An 8,053-nucleotide genomic window follows, 5' to 3' on the forward strand; every position below is an offset into this window, starting at 1 on the left:
GTGGTTTGGTGGGTTTTTTTGTTCTTTGTGTTTTTATGCATGAAACCCGGTTGTTTTTCCTGTTAAGTTTCCCACAGTCTAGAACTTGCTGATTTGTTTCCCTGTGATGATTTAAGTTTTTGAATAGGTAGTTCATTCCCTCGTTTCAAAATTCAAGAGTCAAAAGGACATCCAGAAGGCAGCTGCTGTGGGAGAGTCTGTGGCTCCTCAAAAAGTTGAACAGAATTGCCACCTGACCCACCAGCTCTTCTACCAGGTGTGAACTAGAAGACCTGCAAGCAGAGACCCAAACAGGTACCTGCCTGTGTGTGAATGTTCACAGTAGCGGATTCACAATGGCCAAAGGTGCAAGCAACCCAAGTGTCCATCGACGGATGAGGGATAAACACACATGATCCATCCACACAGTGGAATATTGCTCAGCCTTAAAAAGGAAGGAGATTTCCTGCTTCACTGTGGATGAACCTTGAGGACATGATGCTCAGTGAAATACGTCAGACACAGAAGGGCAAATACTGTCTGATTCCATTCATATGACGTCCCCAGAGGTGTCACATCCACAGAGACAGGAAGTAGATGGTGGGGGCCAGGGGCTGGGGGAGGGGTGGTGAGTCAGGGTTTCATGGGGACAGAGTTTCAATTTAGGAAGATGAGAAAGCTCTGGAGATGGATGGTGGGGATGGTTGCCCAACAGTGTGAAGGTGCTCAATGCCACTAAGCTGTCAGCTTAAAAATGGGGAAGATGGTTAATTTTATATTATGTGTATTTTACCACAAAAAGGTGTGCCCAGATGAACATCCCCCTCTCACGGTGCCCTGGGTGTCCTTCCAGAGGAATCTCAGCCAGGCAATATCCTGACCTAGCCCCCTGGGGTTGCCAGGGGCAGCCACGTGGTCCCGACTCCTCCATGTGGGCAAGTGAACCAGGGAGCAAGCCCTGGCAGCTGTCTGTCATTTCAGAAGATGTGGCCTCACTGCCCTTGGGGGGACCATTTTGTCCCACCAGCGAAGACCAGAGACTGTTTCCTGGACCTCCAAATTTTTAGAGAACGTAATGTAACGTACGTTTTAGGGGTAACGTAACATAAAATAGCATAACACATAACATAAATTTCAGCATCTTAACCGTAAGGACCTCCTATGAGTGGAATCACACACTGTGTGTTCTTCTATGCCTTGCTTCTCTTACTCAGCATTTGTGTTCTCAAGGTCCATCCACGTGGTAACGAGTATCAGTGCTTCTCTCCTTTTCATGGCTGAGGATGACCATGGATGGACCACGTGATGTGGATGGACCACACTGTGTTTATCCATCATATGTCGATGGACACTAGGGTTGCTTTAACCTTTCAGCTGTTGTGAATCATGCTGCTGTGAACACGGGTGTGCAAATATCTCTTCGAGTCCCTGCTTTAAATTCTTTTGGGTATGTACGCTGGAGTGGGATTGCTGGGTCATATGGTGATTCTATGTTTAATTTTTTGAGCAACCTCCAGGCAGTTTTCCATGGCAGCTGCACCCTCTTACGTTCCCTCCAGCTGTCCACAAGGCTTCCAAAAATTTCTCTACATCCTCACCAAAACCTGTTATTTCTGTTTTTTTTCCTTCATAGCCATCCTAAGGGGCGTGAGGTATGAGCCCCCTAACTCTTTGTTATGGAGTATTTCAAACACACAGGAGAGGAGGAAGTATATGGACCCCCCGCACCCCCGCATCCAGCCTCAACCAGTACCCACCCCTTGTTTTTTCTCCAGTTCACCCTTGGATGATTATTATTTCTTTTATAAATGTATTTATTTATTTTTGGCTGCGTTGGGTCTTCATTGCTGCGCGCAGAGTTTCTCGAGTTGCGGCGAGCGGGGGCTACTCTTCGTTGCGGTGCGCGGGCTTCTCATTGCGGTGGCTTCTCTTGTTGCAGAGCACAGGCTCTAGGCGCGCGGGCTTCAGTAGTTGTGGCACGCGGGCTCAGCAGTTGTGGCTCGCAGGCTCTGGAGCGCAGGCTCAGTAGTTGTGGCACACGGGCTTAGTTGCTCCGCGACATATGGCATTTTCCCGTACCAGGGCTCGAACCCGTGTCCCCTGCATTGGCAGGAGGAGTCTTAAGCACTGCGCCACCATGGAAGTCCCTTGGATTATTTCTTCCAACTTTTTATTATGAATATTTTCAAGTGTGGAGAAGAGTTGGAAGGATTTTGTGGTTAAAAACTCAAAACCTATCTCCTACGATTAACATTCTACTATATTTATTTAGCACATAACTGAACATCCATCCTTTCCTCTATGTGGCCACATTTTTGTGCATGCCTGTGTGTTAACGTGCCACCTATTTGAATGGCAAAACCAAAACCAAAAAAATTTAGACAAAACGAAGTGCTGGCAAGGATGCAGAACCATCAGAACCCTCAGATGTTGCCAGCGGGGATGCAGCCACTTTGGAAGACAGCTCAGCGGTTCCTCAAAATGTGAAATGCAGAATTGCCAGATGATCCAGCTGTTCCACTCCTGGGTGTTAACCCAAGAGAAATGAAGTCTTCTGTCCACAGAAAAAGCTGCACACACGTGCTCATAGTAGCATGACTTGTAATCACCAAAAGCTGAAGACAACCCAAATGGTTCTCAACTGGTCAAAGGATGAGAAACAACCCTACAGGATGTCCGTACGAAGGAACATCATCCAGACCTAACAGGTAGTCAGTGCTCTCAAGAATGCTGATGCGGGCTTCCCTGGTGGCGCAGTGGTTGAGAGTCCTTCTGCTGAGGCAGGGGACGCGGGTTCGTGCCCCGGTCCGGGAAGATCCCACATGCCGCAGAGCAGCTGGGCCCGTGAGCCATGGCCGCTGAGCCTGCGCGTCCGGAGCCTGTGCTCCGCAACGGAGAGGCCACACAGTGAGAGGCCCGCGTAACGCAAAAAAAAAAAAAAAAAAGAAAGAGAGCAGGTTCCTACTGTCTGATTCCACCGCGTGACATCCCAGAGAAGATCAAACTAAGAGGCCAAAACTTGATCCGCACTTGAGAAGGGCTGGGGGAGGGATGTAACTACAGGGGGGAACGGGGGCCTTTTTTTTTTTCTTATTTTGATAAACTTATTTAATTTTGTCTGCGTTGGGTCTTCATTGCTGCACAGGGGCTTTCTCTAGTTGCGGCAAGCGGGGGCTACTCTTCGTTGCGGTGCGCGGGCTTCTCATTGAGGTGGCTTTTCGTGTTGGCAACACACACACACACTCACGCACACATTCACATGCTCACGCCCGTACCCGGCTAACCTCGGCCACGATCCCCACTCGCCCCCTGGCGGCCACGCTGGCCCACACAGACGCAGCCCCTAATCTAACCATGGCTGGATTTCTGGCAGAGGCTGACCCCGTTTTTGAAACGACACCTCTGGCTCCTGGGAGCCCCACTCCGCAGGTGGGGGGCTTAGCTGGGCCTCTGGAGAGCGGTGGTCCTGGGGCCCAGAGCCCAACATTTAAGAGACCCGCCAAGTGGGAGGAGACCCAGGGTGGGGCAGCTGGCCAGGAGAGGGTCCAGGAGGACCTTTGCCTCCTCGGTCCTCACGGAAGGGGTGAAGGGGTCTTGCTATCAGAGCTGAGGGAAGCAAGGGGGTCAGCGAGGGGGCTGCGAGGGAGCGAGCAGGTCTGGGGCCCTGCTGAGCATGCGTGTCTGTGTGTGACAGTTGTGCGGGATTGGGAGAAGTGAGAGGTGAGAGGGATGGGGTACACAGGAGGAGACAGGGGCAGAGGAAAGTCCTGAGCCCTAGAGGGCTCCATGTATAACCTGGGGCCCCCTGCTATGACCTGGGGCCCCAACATATAACCAGGAGTCCCCTACCTGTAATCTGGGACTCCCACCTGTAACCTGGAGACTTCTATTTATAATCTGAGGCCACCCACCTATAACCTGGGGCCCCCTGCTATTACCTGGTGCTCCTACTTATAACTTGGGGTCCCCACCTCAAACCTTGGGCCCCTCACTTGTAACATGAGCCCCCCTACCTATAACCTTGGGTCCCCCACTACAACCTGCGGCCCCCGTCTATAACCTGAGGCCTCCCATTGTAACCTGGGGCCCCTTACCTGTAATCTGGGGCTCCCATCTGTAACCTGGGCCCCACACCTAAACCTAGAGCCTCCACGCATAACCTGGGGACCCCACCTAGAAACTGGAGCCCCTCAATGGTAACCTGAGACCCCATCCTGGGGCCCCCCACCTATATAACCTGGGCCCCACCTGTAACCCAGGGTCCTTAACAGAACCCGAAGAATGGTGAGGGTGAGAGCATGCTGGCAAAGCATTTTTCCCAGGGCTCCCGTAAATATTTGTAACTATGGTTTAGGCCTATTACTAATCCCATTTGTCACAGTTTACTGTCCCAGAGGTCATGCTGCCTCTCTAGGTCCAAAGTGTCATCCCTGGCTGCTAAGTCTTTTCTTTTTGTGGTGATTCATAAAGTAAAAGTATATCTCACTTCCCATGGCTCTTATATTTGATGACATACGGTATTGTTACTCCCCCACTCAGAGAAATGGTATAGGAGAAGCCAGGAACACCCCCAGCACTCCACCACCCCCCACCCCGCCTCCCCCCCACCAGCTCCGCAGCTGAGGCTTAGAGCAGCCCTCACAGGGGTCTCAACCTCATCGTGCTTGGGAAGGTCCCCCAAAACTGGCTCTGTGCTAGCCTGGCTTGGGTTTGATGCTTGCTATGAACCTTACATAAGCACGACAGCTGGGCAGCTCCAAGGCCTGCATCACCCGCAGAGGATGATGCTAGAATCCTTACTGGGCTCCTGGGGGCTCCCAGGCTGGGCACTGAGATGTGAGTGCCCGCTCCACCAGGCACCTGGTCGGGGGCTTCGCCTCTGCAAACCTCAGTCACCTGTAAGGAGGCTGGAAGGAGGATTCTAGAACATTCTATCACCTGGAAAGGAAACCCCATCCTCATCAGCAGTCAAACACCCCCAGCCCCTCCCCCAGCCCTTGACAACCATGAATCCACTCTCTGTCTCTGCAGATTTGCCTGTTTTGGATGTTTCCCATCAACAGAATCACACTGGGTGGCCTTCTGTGTCTGGCTTCTCTCACTGAGCACCGTGTTTTCAAGTTCATCCATGTGTGTCAATGACTCATTCCTTTTCATGGCTGAATATTATTCCAGTGTGTGGATATGTCATATTCTGTCTATTCATCATCTGTTGATGGACATTTGAGTTGTTTCCACTTTTGGACTACTGTGAATCATGCTCCTGCAAGTATCTGTGTACAAGTTTTTGTGTGGACGTTATGCTTCCATTTCTCTTGGGCAGACACCTAGGAGTGGAATTACTGGGCCACGTGGTCACTCAATGTCAAACTTTCAACTTTTTTCCAAAGTGGCTGCACCAACTATATGAAAGTTCCAGTTTGTCCACATCCTTGCCAATACTTGTTATCATCCTTTCTTTTTTTTTTTTTTGACCATAGTCATCCTAGTGGGTATGAAGTGGTTAACCTAATTGAATTTAATTAATTAATTTTTTTGCTGTGCCACACAGCTTGTGGGATCCCTGACCAGGGATCGAACCTGGGCTCCCAGCAGTGGAAGTGTAGAGTCCTAATCACTGTACTGCCAGGGAATTCCCTGAAGTGGTTAATTTTAATAACATTTATTTTAACTTAACATATCCAAAATTTATCATTTCAACATGTAATCAATGTAAGTTATTGGGTGTTTTCACATTGCAATTATTAAGATATACATATATACACATATATATGTATATACACATATGTTAACACGTTTTCACGTTAAGGCTTCAAATTCTGGTGTGCGGTTACACCCACAGCACATCTCAATTCCAGCAGCCACATTACAGGAGCTTAACAGACACACGTGGCCAGTGGCTGCCGTACTGGACAGCACAGCTCAAACTGCAGAGGATGCAGCAGTGGCCAAGACATACCCAGCCTCTGCCTCAGAGAGTTCCCAGTGTAGTTCCAGACACCGAAGAAAAACGGGTAACGGAATGTATAAATGAGAGCTTCTGCTGGTGACAAGTGTTAAGAAGAAAATCAAACTGGAAAGGGGTTACATTCAAGGGAATGATCAGGAGGACTTCTCAGAAAAGGTGGCGGCTGAACTGAGATTCACCTTCATGGACTCTTTCTGCAATGGTCACCAAACATTTCCCGAGTCCCTTCCATGTGTCCTGAACATCAGGAGAGGGGTGGAGTGAAGAAGAGTGAGGCCTACAGATGCCAAAATTATCAAATACCCCAGATTCCAAGAAATTTGGGCGTAAGCCAGCAGTCAAAAACATAGAAAATACCAAAAGGAATTGGAGTTGGGCAATGTTCCTTCTTCTTCAGTTTTCTGGAAGAGGTTGTTTTAAACCAATGTTATTTCTTCCCAAAATGTTTGATGGACATTCACGAATTAAACCATCTGGGCCTTAATTGTCTTTGTTCAAAGGTTTTTCCCAGGAATTCTCTGGCAGTCCAGTGGTTAGGACTCTGTGCTTTCACTGCTATGGGCCTGGGTTCAATCCCTGATGGGGGAGCTAAGATCCTACAAGCTGTGCAGCCAAAATAAGAAAGGTTTTTCTCTACAGATTTAATTTCTCTAATAGATATAAAATATGTAAATTATCTATTTCTTCTTGAGTAAGCTTTCATTTTAGTGCCTTTTCAGGTGTCGGTCCATTTCATGTTGACTTTATGGGCATAGAGTTGTTCCTATATCTAATCCTTGTAATATCTGCAGGGTCTGTAGTGATATCCCCTCTTTAATTCCTGATACTGGTCATCCTTTTTTCTTGGTCAGTCTGGCTAGAGTTTTATCAATTGTTTTGATCTTTTCAAAGACCGATCTTTTGGCTTCATCAATTTTCGCTATTCTTTTTCTATTCTGTTTCAGTGGTTTCTGCTCTGATCTTTATGATTTAGAAATCTCGGGCTAATCCACATGTTCTGATTAGGACTTGTTGGTATGTTGGTGTGACTTGTGGCCCCCACCCCCAAAGCCACAGCAATCCCTCTTCTGTGGGTCATTTGAGAATCTGATGAAACTCACGGATGTCCCCAAGAACAAGCACATGGGCACACTCAATTTTGCACATAGGTTTAGGTAGTTCACAGGTGTCAGGCTCAGAACCACCAACCTGGAGCTCAAATCCGATGGTGTCAGCTCCCAACGTTTCCACTCAAGACAAGCAGTTTGTTCCGGCAAAGTAAGAATCTAGTGATAAAAAACAGAAAGGTAAAAAAAAAAAAACAACACAGGCCTGGAGGTATTTTCAGTTTCATTAAGGCGTAGTATTTTGCCAACTGTTTGTTTTTCATCCAAAGCACTTTGCTGGCACCATCCCAGCTGGGTTCTGAATTTTAGCCCGTGAGTTTCTTTGGGCAGACTCCGCCCAGCGCACTTCTCTCCCGATCTGGGCTGAGAGATTCTTAAAGGCTTTTTGCCTCGAATTGGCCACTTTCGGCTACTTTTTGACCCTTGACCTAGCCTCAAACGGGGTTTCGGGGGAGAGGCCCTGGTAGGCACCCACCAGGGTCCCCGAGCCGCGTCCCGGCCGCGAGAGCTGCGCTCCGACCCCGCCGGTTCCGAGGACGCCGTTGGCACTAGCGACCTCCGCCTCCCAGCCCCCAACCCCTCCCAGGTCAGCGTCGTGGCCTCGCCTCCGCACGCCTGTTTCCCGCCCCCTCCCATTGACGGTCGCCCCCGCGGACCAGTGATCAAGGAGTATCCACCCCTGGGGCGGGGCCGGGCTCGAGCCAATCCCCGCTCGGGCGCCCGCCTGGGTCCAAACGGCCCAATGGGGGGCGGTGGCGGGGCTCGCTTAGGGGGCGGGGCAGGCCGGCTCGGCCAACGGGCGTGCACGTCGGTGCCGCGAGGGGCGGGCCCGCGGCGGGCGTGCGGCGGCGCGGCGGCCCAGGGCGGGGGAGGAGGTAAACAAGATGGCGGCGGCGTGTCGGGCGCGGAAGGGGGAGGCGGCACGGGGCCCCCGCGAGTGAGGCGGGGCGCGGCGGCAGCGGCGGCGGGCGCCGGCCGGCAGTGCGGCCGCCTTGCATGG

The sequence above is a fragment of the Monodon monoceros genome, unplaced genomic scaffold (genome assembly GCF_005190385.1).
Source record: "Monodon monoceros isolate NGI ecotype Baffin Bay Population unplaced genomic scaffold, NGI_Narwhal_1 Super_Scaffold_12, whole genome shotgun sequence".
NCBI lineage: Eukaryota > Metazoa > Chordata > Mammalia > Artiodactyla > Monodontidae > Monodon > Monodon monoceros.